Source organism: Ascaphus truei, chromosome 1 (genome assembly GCF_040206685.1).
Source record: "Ascaphus truei isolate aAscTru1 chromosome 1, aAscTru1.hap1, whole genome shotgun sequence".
Classification (NCBI taxonomy): Eukaryota; Metazoa; Chordata; class Amphibia; order Anura; family Ascaphidae; genus Ascaphus; species Ascaphus truei.
Genome location: NC_134483.1, coordinates 276,159,691 through 276,174,883, shown reverse-complemented (window position 1 = coordinate 276,174,883; position 15,193 = coordinate 276,159,691). Strand labels below are relative to the sequence as shown.

General features: G+C 45.2%; 1 protein-coding gene across 1 annotated transcript in view; it reads right to left on the bottom strand.

Annotated features, from left to right (window-relative positions):
* The window catches only part of B4GALT1 (beta-1,4-galactosyltransferase 1), a 124,664-nt gene that overhangs the window by 33,151 nt on the left and 76,320 nt on the right, over positions 1 to 15,193 (bottom strand). The gene's annotated exons all lie outside the window — the stretch shown is intronic.

The following is a 15,193-nucleotide window of genomic DNA, read 5'->3' as shown; positions in this document are numbered from 1 at the left end:
TCTTTTTTTTGTAATGTTCATTTATTAAAATTTAAGTTTACACTTTATGTTGCATTTATTACTGCTCTATACCTTTATTTGTAAAGTTCTAGCACATCATGCCTTGCAAAGTCTTCCAGTAGTAATATAAGCAAAAAAAAAAAAAATGTGTTTACAGGGACACCAAATGTACCAACTATTTAGATTTTCTGTTAAAACTGTTTTATCAGCCCATGTCACTGTGACTGGAAAAACTACTGCCCTCTTTCATTAGAAAGATATAAGCCTTCAGCAAATCCCTAATAATCTTCTCTTCTGTGATATTGGGTGTAAATTTACAAAGCTGTTGAACTGATTTTATACTACGAAACCACCATTAAAAATGGTAGGAAGTGTGTTACAAGGCTTGATGGTTTTAATTATTTAAACTTGAATAAATGTAAGTGGAGTACAACATTATTTAATATCCTTAATTGAGATTTCCCTGGTTATGGTGTCTTTAAGCACTAGTTCTACCTTGCAAAACAGAGACTTGAGAGGAGAATCCGTAATCTCAAATATGAGGCATCAGAGCTCGATCATGGGTTAAGTCAATGGCCGTTAACTGCGAACAGGCTCCAATACCTCTTATTGGAGTTTAGTGCATCCCAGCCTTAGATTTTAAAGATAAAAAGTTAAGTGGAGTGGACATCTCTGCCCTACACCAAAAAGCATAATGGGGGCATGCTTTAACTCTGTGTTGCTTCTCTCAAAAATAAAGAACATTCTTCTGTATATAGACTAGAACACACCCTTAAATAAAGGAGATTTGTAATTAATGAGTTGAAAAGAGAAAAAATATTGATGGTGCCATTCATGAAATAATGACAACCCGCATGAGTGTGCAGAGAATAGAGATATGTAGAATGTTTGCATAGTGCAGAAATTCACCTAGAAGTAGCAACTAATTATGCAAAATAAATTCTGATGAAAGTGTCCTTATCAGCAAATGTAATTGAAATGTTTTATAGCAAATACCATCCACTTCTCTATTAATATTGCTATTGTTAGGGGCACAGACTGAAACATTCTTTAAAAAAAAAAAAAAGGTCTATTCACACAAACTATTTATAACTCCAGGATTCATTAATGAAACATACTGTAACCAAACCAATACATAAAAAAAAAATGCAAAGCCCATATAGGCCTTGGCCATATATACACAGTGCACAATGAAGTGTGAGAAGAATCCTGAACAAGCTTTCAAACTCTGAGTGCGCAAGAGGACTAGAGTAGACTGTCAAGACTCAACACTACGTGTTTCAGTGCGTGTAAGAGAACCATCTGATTCATCAATTACTGGAAACAGGAATGGATGTTAATGTAACATGTTAATATTTTAACAAGTGTAGCTGCATTAAACACATTTAGTACAAGCTAATATCAAGCACATTGTCATGGAAAAAATGTACACACAATTTTGGATTTCTTAAAACATATTAAAAAAAAAAAGTGACTGCAACTGTAAAAAATAAATAAATGTGTTCAGACAAGCCTGTTCAGAAGAGGTTAAAGAAAATCCACTGCAGACCTTTTCAATGTGAGCTACTGTACACAATAATGCATAGTTTCATAAATCAGATTCAATTTCCACAATTATAAAATGTGGGGAGACATCTTAAACAAAATTAAGAAAAAACACACCAGTGCAATATTGAAAATCTATTCTTTAGAGCAGGGGTGCAGCGGTTAAAGGCCCCACGCTCTTCCCCAAGGCATTTAAATTAAATGCCGGAGGAGGCGTGAGGCCTCTATAACGTCTCTATCCTGCTCTTCGGCGACACATCGCCATGACAATGCGCTGTCAAATGAAACCGCAGAGTCAAATGGCAACGCAACATCCCATTAAGTCGTGACGTCATATGACGCCGCCGAAGCCAGAGAGCAAGTAAGGAGGGGGGAGGCGAGCAGGGGAGGAGAGTAGAAAGGGGGGTGCGAACAGAAAAGAGTGCGCACCCCTGCTTTAGAGCACAGAAGATTGTATTTAGCGCTTCTTAAAAATATGTATGCATACAATGCTTCTATAAAGCTAGGTGAGTACCAAGTGTGAAGAACAAGACGTAATATACAGCTAGTGTTACATTTGGTGCTACGTGATCAAAAGCTAAAAACAAAACTATTTATTTTTACTTTCAAGAGTATCAAAACTACCAATTATTTTAGTGCTATGGGGTTTAAAAAGGAACAATTCATTTACAGTAAAAGGTTGAAGGAGGGGATGGCTCAGTAATTGTGTCATTTTTTTCATAGTAAGTGAATTTAGAGTTTCAAATGCCAGTGTTCACTCTTGGGCAAGTCACTTTATCTTACCTGTGCATCAGGCACCAAAAAATAGCTTGTAAGCTCTATGGGGCAGGGACTTGTGCTTGCAAAAATTCTGTGTACAGTGCTGTGTACACGGTCCGTGCTATACAAGAAAAACTATTATATTATTAAAGCACATTTTCATATACCTAGGTATAGGAATGGCACGCGCTAGTAGCACTATTACACATAAGAAAATTAAAGCGTGGCTCAGTAAATAATGTACAGACAACAGATAATTTCCCTTCCAGGGCACTATTTTATCTTATCTTATCATTTTAATACACAGAAACAGCTCCTCAACTTGCACAAATAAATCGCATGGTCACACAATTGTTTGCAATGTGCTAACTGTAGTGAATCTCATCCAAGACACTATCATAGAAAATGGACACCAGTTCAGGGAACTAGGAAGCCGCAATGTCATCGCTTGCAACTTGGCCATTTAAATCCCCTGAAGAAACCAGGAGGCAACACTGGTAACCATATCACAAAACATGGGGGCTACCGGAGCTGAAAATAGTCTCGTTCAATTAGTCAGGACTGCGGCTTTAAAATCCTGAATGAATTCCAACTTAAGCTTTGATACAATAAAATGGTAGCTTATGGGATTGTAGTAGTTGTAGTACTAATACCTTTAACTGCAGGAAGCCCAATATCACTAAATAGACTAATGGTGCATTCAGCTCCTCCCATTTTAAAATCAGCCAATACTTACACATTACTTTATCACTATTTCGATTCTTTGATGCCTTTGCTGTTTCACAGTATTTTGTGATTTTTGTTAACTTGTTCACTATCTTTTGTATGTTGTTGAAATACGATAAGGTATGAATCAGTTTTTGAGTATTGGTCCCCCAGCACTGATTAATAGCAAACCTGGCATCAGTTATAGTGACTGCAGTTCAAGGGAATTACCTTTAGGATTATTCATTAAATGGAGACGGTGCTAGTATCACAGTTTATTGAATAACCCCCATTTTGTCATGCAATAGACGTTTCCCAGCAATCGCTAATGCATCTGTCAATTGTATCAGCTACAAATATATTCATAAGCCACATTGGTCAGCAAATGTATTCTTGTAGTAGCGTTAAGCAGTCTGGCAATCCAATCATTAAGCCAGTATCAATAATTGGGCTTGCAAATGACAAAGGTCACACATTTTGGATGTATTAAAGCAATTCAAGCTAAACTGAAACAAAGGCCATATTCAATATGCTGTGGAAAAAAATCTTAATTTAAATGCAACTAAACCTCTCTTCAGCAATGGGGGAAGCACCCTGAATAGTGGCCAAAGAGTTGTGATTTCATGTTGTATGTTGTCTTACAGGTAAGGTACATCCACTTTTTAGATAGCATTTTTGTCATACTGGCTACATCATTATTTGTATTTTTTTTCATATATTTCCACACGAGATTCACAGCGCTCCCCTTACCTGGAAGACAACATACAACATTTCTGGACAAAGAGAACGGTCCAACCTAAGGGTGTAGAGCAGCTATTTTTATTTATACTTCACTTTAAAATACATTTTTTCACTTATTGTGGTGAAGTTTTTTTGTGCACTGAATAATTTGAGGTACTATTGTCATATATTATACACAGTTTTGGGTGAGACACATTCGTTATATCGGATTCACCTATCATAGTTCATATATAGAAGTGACCCTGCTCTGAGCTCGAAAGTATAGCTCCCTTGTCTCCCCAAGCACAACGCTTGGGAGAGCGTGTGTGCACACACATGAGCGTGTGTGCACATCGGGAGAGTGGGAGTTGCGATGCACATTGATTAAGGTAAGCGCGCCAAGCGCAGACCTCTCCAGCGGGGACTCAGCCTTATGGTAGTCTTTCTCCCACACTCCGTGCCCCAATGGCAGGGGTGGAGGCGTGGGGCTCCTCCTCTCTTCTCTCTGCCGTCACCAAACCCTTCCTATTCCTCCCTCTTGCTTTTCCTTCTTTTGAGGTTCACACTGTCCAGATCTTCTCTCCTCTCCCTGTCCACATGGCGGTCATCTATCACCCACCTACCTCTACTCATCCCCCTTCTGTCTTTCTCCCTCACTTTGAATCCTGGCTCTCCTTTCTTTCTCTCCTCAGATTCACCTGTTCTTCTCCTTGGGGACTTTAACTGCCATATTGCTGACCCCTCTCTCCCTTGGGCTTCCCGCTATCTCTCTCTAACCTCTTCTTTTGGCCTTCAACAGTGGACTGCAGCCAGCATTCACAAGGATGGCCATTACCTAGTTCCGGTCTTCAGTAAAAACGTTTCTCTCTCTGATTTCTCCATTTCCCCCTTTCCTCTCTCTGACCATAACTTCATCTCATTTTCTCACTCTCTCACTTCTCCCCTTCTCCACCTCCATCTACCCCTCGTTTCTGCAGAGACCTGCACTCTATTAACCTACCAGCTTTTGACTCTTCCCTCTCCTCTCGCATCTCTGCTCCAGACCCGACAACCTGGTCAAGAACTACAACGTTGCCCTATCCTCCTCTCTTAATCTACATGCCCCACTTTCTGTCATTTTCCCCCTTCTAACCCATGACCATGGCTAAATTCCCACACGCGCATGCTGCATTCCTGCACTCCTTCCTCTGAAAGCCTCTGGAGGAAATCTCACACTCTCGCAGACTTCCTTCACTACAAATTTATGCTATCCTGTTTCAACTCTGCCCTCTCTCAGGCTAAACAAACCTGTTTTTCTTCACTAATCAACACACACAAGTCTACCCCACACCGACTCTTTTCTGTCTGACTCCCTACTCAGACAACCCTCTGCTGCCTGTTCTTGCGCCTCCATCTCACCATAGGACTTTGCCGACTATTTTAAGGAAAAGGTTTCTACCTTTCTTTCTATCAACCTGTCTCCCTCCTGTCTCTGCCAGGGGCACGGGGTTTACAGAGGCCCCGCGTGCTTACCAAAGGCACTTTAATTAAGTGCCTGGGAAGCGGCGAAGGCCTCTGTAAACTGCACTTTCCTTGCTTCTGGAGACATGTCACCATGGCAACGCGGCGGCAAATGCCTCTGCGAGGTCATGTGACGCCACGCTGCCGAAGCCAAGGTAAGAGGGGGGGGGGGGGGGCGCAGAGAGAGGGGAGCAACCGGCAGGGGGGCGCAGGAAAAAAGAAAAAAAAAAAAAAAGATTGCGCTCCCCTGCTGTGGACCATCCTCTTCTTCAGATTCTTCATACTCTTGGTATTCGTAACAAAGCTCTATCCTGGATCTCGTTTTACCTCTCCCATCGTACTTTGTGTCTCTTCTGCCTCCTTCTCTATCGATCTCTCTGTGAGGGTACCCCAGGGCTCTATCCTGGGGCCTCTCCTCTTTTCTCTTTACACACTCTCTAGGTGACCTAATCACATCTCCTGGGTTCAAATATCACCTCTCTGTTGATGACACAAATTTACTTTTCAACTGACCTTACACCTGCTGTGTAAGCCCAAAGTTTCTGAATGTCTTTCTGCTATATCATCTTGGATATGGTCTTCTGCCGACAAACTTAACATGGCAAAAACAGAGCTCCTCATACTTCCTCCCAAACTTGGCCCTACTACCTCCTTCCACATTCTGTTGGAAGTACTATTATTCACCCAGTAGCAGAAGCACGCTGACTAGGGGTCACACTCGACTTCTCTCACATTCAAAAGGTAGCTAGCAATTTTACAAAGATATGCCCTTTCCTCTGTTGCTCGACTGCTAGAACTCTGACACAGGCCCTCATTCAATCCCGTCTTGATTACTGTAACCTCCTGCTGTCCGGCCTTCCTGTCTCTCACCTGCCCCCCCTACAAATCTATCCTAAAGGCTGCTGCCAGAACTACTGCTCTTTCCTAAATCTGTCTCAGCGTCTCCCCTGCTGAAATCCCTCTCCTGGCTTCCTATCAAATACTGTATCACACACTCAATTCTCCTCCGCACTTTCAAAGCTTTACACTCTTCTGCGCCTCCTTGCAGCTCAGCCCTAATTTTGCGCTATGCACCATCCCGACTTTTGCATTCTGCTCAAGGATGTCTTCTCTCTATCCTTTCTGTAACCAAAGCCCCCTCCCGCCTTAAACCTTTCTCTAGCTCTTCGGAGCAGGGACTTCTTTTCCTAAATGTTACTTATGTCTGAAGCACTTCTTCCCATTGTGTGTTATTTGTATTATTTGTTATTTATAGGATTGTCACATGTATTACTGCTGGAAAGCGTGATGTACATTAATGGCGCGGTATAAATAAAGACAAATACATACATACATGTTCTGCTTTTTTTCTGTGTGTGAAACCTAACCACGTCAGTGGCGGCATACACCTCCAATCTGTACCCGATGCAAGAAGCTTTATTCCCAGACTTGTAACAATGGTACAGCAGATAAACATTTCAGTCCTTTAATACATAGACCATGCAGTTGAGAATGCATAATTCTCAACATATTAATTCTTCTGACTTAAGTAATTGACCCCGTTTTTTTTTTTTTTTTTTAAAAGAGGGTGATCCCATTAAGGGCTTTTTTTCAGGAGTGTGGGGGCGTCTTATAACTGTAGAAGAGCGAGTGAGAAAATATAAATAAATAATGTGATCTCTCATCAGTAAGTATGGTGAATGAGCACATACATTTCCCTTTTCCTTTATACACCTCAAAAGGTACTATTCCCATGCCACGTATTCGGGTTTTCTAACAAACAAATCCTTTAGGTAAACACTTATGGGCATTCTCTTTCTACATTAGGTTAACCTTTAGGGTGATGCTTTTATACTTGAATTATTATTTCCCTATATTTACATTGTCTGTTTGCTTATGCTAGAACATGCTTTGTGCACGGCTTATCCAATATGGTGATAAAAAAAAAAAGAAATGTATTGTAATCTCACTGGGATAGGCATTTAAATCTCATGCTAGTGCCACTTAAGCTTTTAGCACTTTGTATCAAAGCTGCACACTCCATTTATGTACATTTCAAACACACTTTCAAAAGAATTAAGTATTAAAACCAAGGATGAAAAGTGAAGTCAGTCGTTTTGTATTGGTCCATAGTTCTAACCAGGATTATTAGGATAACTCTGAAGGGTGTAAAGTAGGGAACAGTGGCATTTGACATGCATAATAGCATCCCCATTTGCACGGCAGGCCCTTTTTATGGACCAAAATGAATCAATGGCAGGGACATAAATTAAGAATTTAAATATGGGTGAAAGATTTTATTTTAAGCAGGCACTGATCCAAAGTTTGAAAAATATTAAAGTTAGTTCACAGAAATGTAAAAGCAGCAGAGGGCTTCTATGTTTGCTCCTGTTACCGGTCAATACTCAACATGGGGAGATGCCATTCACGTGCAGTTAACAATGTTGTCACTTTGACTGAAGTTGCTGCATTGTTAACCATGTGCGAACAGCTTCTCATAATACTATGTTGGTGGGAAATGGAGAGGTTGGACAAATGGGTGGTGGAAACATTTAATTGGCATACATTCTGCTTGTAAGGAAAACATATATTAATTCCAACAGAAGCCAAAAATGCGTTTAGGATGATTACATGTTACTGTAAACCAGTTAAATTGTTAACAAAATGTTTTTTTTTTTTTTAAATCATTACCTAAGTGAGACCGCCGCTAACTCTTTGCACCATCAATGACATTTGAGCTTAAAGCATCAAGGGAAGAATACTACAGGTATTTTAAAGCAAGAGACATGCATTTACAAGCAGTGATGTGTCATGGACTGCAAGGCAGGGTTGTTTGTATCCACATTACCAGTTTAGCAGACTTAAAGTTGACGGCACTCGTGTGTTCTTTGCAAGATGTACAGGAGAGTGAGAATCAGATCACAGAGTTATGCTCCTCTCTTCAGTGTTTGCTTTGCTACAGATAGGGTTAAGTGGGCAGAAAGGAGAGAGGAAAAAAAATGTGAAAGTAACAGGAGAGTGGACAAGAAAGAGAAAAAGTCAGCACAGCAAAGACAACAAAGCCAGTTCATAAATCAATGTAGCAAATATAATTGCTTCTGCAAACTCCGGGAAGGTTGAAGTGCACATCTATAGCACCAATGAATTCAATGTGGTAGCCCAATGTGTTCAAGACCCTTAGGTATGGAATGGAGGACATTTTAAAGCATTGCAGCAGGGAGAGTAAAACAAGTAAGCACATGTCATTTGTCTGTAGCATTATCTATGCATCAACTTTGTAGTAGGTAGTATGGTAGGTTGCATCGTAAAAAGCACCAAGCACGCAGTGACTCCAGTACTTAGGAGTATAGGACAGCAACCATAAAGAAGTGTGCCACGGAGCCAATTTTCTGTATACCATTGATAGATATATAGATACAGCTAAACCCCGTTATAACGCGCCTCGTTATACCGCGATTCGGTTATAACGCGTTTTTTTTACATTTTATTTTTGCACACTGCACACACTGCACACACTCACTGCACACACACTGCTCATTGCTCACACTGCCACACTGCCACACTGCACACTGCACACTGCTCATTGCTCACACTGACACACTGCACACTGCACACACACTGCACACACACTGCTCATTGCTCACACTGACACACTGCACACTGCACGCACACTGCTCATTGCTCACACTGCACACACGCACACACTGACACACTGCACACACACTGCACACTGCACACACTGACACTGCACACACACTGCTCATTGCTCACACTGCACACACTGACACACTGCACACTGCACACACACTGCACACTGCACACACACTGCTCATTGCTCACACTGACACACTGCACGCACACTGCACACACACTGCTCATGGCTCACACTGCACACACTGACACACACTGCACACACTGCACACTGCACACACTGCACACACACTGCACACACTGCACACACACTGCTCATTGCTCACACTGCACACACACTGCACACTGCTCATTGCTCACACTGCACACACTGACACACTGCACACACACTGCTCATTGCTCACACTGCACACACTGACACACTGCACACACACTGCACACTGCACACACACTGCTCATTGCTCACACTGCACACACTGACACACTGCACACGCACTGCACACACACTGCACACACACTGCTCATTGCTCACACTGCACACACTGACACACTGCACACACACTGCACACACACTGCTCATTGCTCACACTGCACACACTGACACTGCACACACACTGTACACTGCACACACACTCCTCATTGCTCACACTGCACACACTGACACACTGCACACACACTGCACACACACTGCACACTGCACACAATTATTATATAGAAATAAACAGACAACTGCACTTTAACAGATGTATTTTGCCTGTACAACGTCTTGTGAATTTTGTTTCACAAAGTTAAGGGGGTGGGAAGTCATTGTGCTGTGGGGGTTGGGGGGGTGGCGGGGCCCTGCGCTGCGGCTACGGCGGGCCCTGTACTGCGGCGGGGGGGGTTAGCGGTCTGTGTGTGTGAGTGCCTGTCTGTGTGTGTGTGTGTGAGTGCGCGAGTGCCTGCATGTGTGTGCGCGCGTGTGTGTGTATGAGTGCGTGAGTGCCTGTGTGTGTGTGTGTGTGTGTGTGTATGTATGAGTGCTCCAGCCCGAGTCCGTGGAGGGAGGGGGGGGGAGAGTAGCGGGTCCCTCCTGCAGCCAGTGGAGGGAGTGGGGGGAGAGTAGCAGCTCCCTCCTGCAGTCCGGGGAGGGGGGGGGAGAGTAGCAGCTCCCTCCTGCAGTCTGGGGAGGGGGGGAGAGTAGCAGCTCCCTCCTGCAGTCCGGGGAGGGGGGGGGAGAGTAGCAGCTCCCTCCTGCAGTCCGGGGAGAGTAGCAGCTCCCTCCTGCAGTCCGGGGAGGGGGGGGGGAGAGTAGCAGCTCCCTCCTGCAGTCCGGGGAGGGGGGGGAGAGTAGCGGGTCCCTCCTGCAGCCCGTGTAGGGAGGGGGGGGGGAGAGTAGCAGCTCCCTCCTGCAGTCCGTGGAGGGAGGGGGGGGAGAGTAGCGGGTCCCTCCGCTCAAGCCACGCCCCCCCTCCCTGTCAAACCTCCCACCTCCCGCTCCGGCTCTTACACACACACTCAGACACTTACACACACTCACAGACACTTACACACACTTAGACACTCACAGACACTCACACACACTTACACACACTTACACACACACTCAGACACTTACACACACTCACAGACACTTACACACACTTACACACACTCACAGACACTTACACACACACTCAGACACTTACACACACTTAGACACTCACAGACACTCACACACACTTACACACACACTCAGACACTTACACACACTTAGACACACTTAGACACTCACAGACACTCACACACACTCAGACACTTACACACACTCACAGACACTTACACACACTTAGACACACTTAAACACACTCACAGACACTCACAGACACTTAGACACACTTAGACACTCACAGACACTCACACACACTTACACACACACTCAGACACTTACACACACTCACAGACACTTACACACACATACACACACCCATATACACACACACACTTTCTCTCCCATATATACATACACACACACACTCTCTCACTCTACACAGACGGGGGGTGGGGTCGGAGCAGAGGAAAGGCCGCGACCAGCACCACCACCCGCTCCCCCCACTCCTCCCGCGCAGGCAGCGGGAGCGCCAGGGACAGCGGTGGGGAGAAGAAACCCCCAGCTACCACCTCCGTGCAGGCAGCGGGATCTGAGGTAAGCGGCGACCTGAGGGACATCCCCGCTCCCATCTCCTGCCCCGCGGGCTGTCACGCGGTGACAGGGGGAAGCGGGGACAGGAGGGACATCCCCGCTCCCATCTCCTGCCCCGCGGCCTGTCCCGCGGTGACAGGGGGAAGCGGGGACAGGAGGGACATCCCCGCTCCCATCGCCTGCCCCGCGGCCTGTCCCGCGGTGACAGGGGGAAGCGGGGAGCGGAGGGACATGCCCGCTCCCATCTCCTGCCCCGCGGGATGAATATGCGCTAAAGCGCGGCGGCCATTTTTTTTCCCGCGACCCCGTTAGTAACGCGGTGGTCTCGGGGTGGACCCCGAGACCCGCGTTATAACGGGGTTTAGCTGTATATATATATATATATATATACAGAAACAAAAAGTAGCGCTAGCAGTGTGTGAATAAAGTGCGTTCTATAGAAGTGAATGTGACAATTGTGATGTGAATTTGAAAGGTGAATGCGAAAATAAAAAATAAAAATAATTATATAAATATATATATATATATATATATAAAACCACAATAAAAACAAAAACAAATAAGGAATATTTTTTTTTATTGTTTAACCTTTAGTGTTTAGTGTCCAATAAAAAATATATAGAACAAGCTGTAAGTCCCAGATAGAAAAAAATTAAATCAAGTCCAGATGTAAATGTTCCAGTCACAGTATGGAGTAAGGGGGTCGGAAAAAGAGGGGGCAAGGAGAACACAAAATGGATGTGTCTCCTAAAAGAATTCACTATACTGCACTCCTACTTAATTTAAAATTTAACTTTTAATATATTTACATAAAACATATGTTACCAAAACGTCGTGTATTGTGCATTAAAAATAAATTAAATTAACAAGACCAAGCATCCGTGTCAGTGAATGTGCGTTGGGATGGTCTCAAACAACTAATTGTAGTTGAGATTGCAAGACACAGGACGCTAATAGTCAGGGTATAAACCCCTCTGGGGCACCTATGAGACCAGGTAAATGTATATACATATATATAACAAACTCAGTGAATGATTGTATCGTGAAAATTCAGCAGTCCTGCTTAAACTTATAAACCACAGAGCACTTAGGGATGTTAGTTAGAAGTGTATTACCATCCAGTGGGTATGGAAGTGCAGCTGATAGTGTGGTAATGGAGAGTAGATGATTCACAGCATAGTGAAGCAATTGTTCACAGCATTTTGGTCAGTGAGTCATTATACAGCACACTCCAAATAAACATATCATATAGAGAGCAGGAAAGCTTGCGCACTGAGTGTTGATAAAGATAACCAATTTAAGGTCTACATAGATAGAGCCAGGAGACTACAGAACACTACATAAAAGCAGCTCCAAGTAGGAGACTGACAACATTGCGCATCCAACGCGCGTTTCCCTCCAGCAAAGGAGCTTCCTCAGGGACAAATTTGATGGGGGGGGAAAGACTGAGCCCTTATATACCCAAACGGTACCTTCATTGCAGATTGAACAATTGCCAGCTGTTGCACATGCGCAGTTGGTCAGTTACCAAACTAAACCCATCAAACTACAAAAATGCTACACTGGCGACACACTTTATTCGAGCTTGGCTAGTCCCACGAATTCGGGTATACCCGGGTGTATTGAGGTTTGTGACTGTTTTCTGCCCGAGTACATTGAGTTATTTTCCAAGCAGGGATTGAAGCATTTTATTCCCGCTGGCTGCAATACTGCACAGTATATATATATAAACTGCATTACAATTCATGAATTTATGCCATCTGGTAGACACGCGAAGCATTGCAGCCTATTAAATCCTAATCATTATCATTTAACAGATCAGCCGCCCATCAGCCAGGCATGAACCCAGGCTGGGAAGGCAAATGTAACGGGGCTTGTCAGAGGTTAGTAGTGGCTTATTCCAGGTATCTGCCAGGTACATACCGGGTATTTGCTCGAATAAAGTGTGTCGGTGCAGTAAATAAAACATCTGGGTCAGTTCCCACACATTCAACAACAATAGTGCTGAATTTGTGTGTTAATTCGAGCGTTTTTGTGGGCTTCTATAATAGCGTGGCATTGATCGGCGAAATTAGAGTCCAATGCGTTTTGCGATCACTCCCTAACCCTAGTGTTTTCTCACAGTATGGAGTAAGCAGCTTCTAGAATGATCTAGCCAGATCATGGAAATCTAAGAAAAAAGAGAAGAAGCAGCGCCAGCTCCATAGCATAATACTGTATAAAAATCAAATGTATTAAAAAAACAACAAGAGAGGCCGCCAGGACATTCACTCACTTCAATGTGTAAAAAACAATCATGGGAGACAATCTGTTTGGCCTTCAGGAATCAGGGAGAGAAACTGCAGCCAGAATATATTGCAATGGTGTGCAATGGAGTGGGTGTAGGAGCCGATACTTATCCACTTGAGAGGAAGAGGGGTGGTTCTCTCCACAGCAGTGTAGATGGAAGCAGCCTAGAGACGACCAGCACTCACACGAAGCTGTGGCATCCAGTCCAAGTATGACTAGGAACTGCGCCTTCTCTCTGTGCCTCCCAACAACACAGGCTGAAGATCTCTGTGCAGCAGGGGATGGACAATGTGATGGGAGACACAGGAAAAGGGACTTAGAGGGACTACCTTTAGGAAGTACACAAACAGTGAGGAGGGGATCAAGTGCACATCTCAGGCACTGAGGGACACACACACTGAGGAATAGGCTCTGAAGCCTCTAAGTCCCTTTTCCTGTGTCTCCCATGACATTGTGCATCCCCTGCTGCACAGAGATCTTCAGCCTGTGTTGTTGGGAGGCACAGAGAGAAGGCGCAGTTCCTAGTCATACCTGGACTGGATGCCACAGCTTCGTGTGAGTGCTGGTCGTCTCTAGGCTGCTTCCATCTACACTGCTGTGGAGAGAACCACCCCTCTTCCTCTCAAGTGGATAAGTATCGGCTCCTACACCCACTCCATTGCACACCATTGCAATATATTCTGGCTGCAGTTTCTCTCCCTGATTCCTGAAGGGCAAACAGATTGTCTCCCATGATTGTTTTTTACACATTGAAGTGAGTGCATGTCCTGACGGCCTCTCTCGTTGTTTTTTAATACATTTGATTTTTATACAGTATTATGCTATGGAGCTGGCGCTTCTTCTTCATATATATATATATATATATATATATATATATATATATATATATATATATATATATATATATATATATATATATATATATATATATACATATGCAGTGCTCGACAAATAATGATAAAAAGTCGCCCGTTGCGAGTGGATTTAGGCAGCTGGCGACCCGTGCTGCAGCTCAATGAATTCCCCTGCTCGTGCCAATTTTTTTTTTTTAAATCCCCCTCCCTGATTGGGTTAAAAAAAAAGTTAAAAAAAATGGCGGCAAATCCTGTGGTCCCGGCGCGCGTGCACAGGGCAAGCAGAGTGTCCTGCCATTTGCGCTGCCTGTTCCCCCCAGCAACCAAGAATCCCCCGCATCCCTCCCCCCCCCACTCCCCAAACCAAGCCCCGCGCAACCCAGCCCCCCCCCCCTCCGCTCCCCACGTGGGACGGAGGGGGAAGCCCAAAACAAGCGCCACACGCGATCCAGCCCCCCCGCACCCTCCGCTCCCCACGTGGGACGGAGGGGGAAGCTCAAAACAAGCGCGCGATCCAGCCCCCCCGCACCCTCCGCTCCCCACGTGGGACGGAGGGGGAAGCCCAAACCAAGCCTCGCGCGCAACCCAGCCCCCCCCCTCCGCTCCCCACGTGGGACGGAGGGGGAAGCCCAAACCAAGCCCCGCGTGCAACCCAGCCCCCCCCCTCCGCTCCCCACGTGGGACGGAGGCGGAAGCCCAAAACAAGCGCCGCACGCGATCCAGCCCCCCCGCACCCTCCGCTCCCCACGTGGGACGGAGGGGGAAGCCCAAAACAAGCGCGTGATCCAGCCCCCCCGCACCCTCCGCTCCCCACGTGGGACGGAGGGGGAAGTGCCAACCCAGCGTCCCCCGTGCGCGCCTCCTGCGCCAGTCCGCCTCCTGCCCATGATCTCCCCCTAATCACCTGCCCCCGATCCTCGCTTGCTGCCCGGGGGTGTCCGGGGAGCGTGCTGCGGCGTCGGCCGCTTCGGGGGGGGGGACCTGCTGCTGCTGCTGAGGCCCACGCTGCGCTGTGTGTCCCATGTCTTGG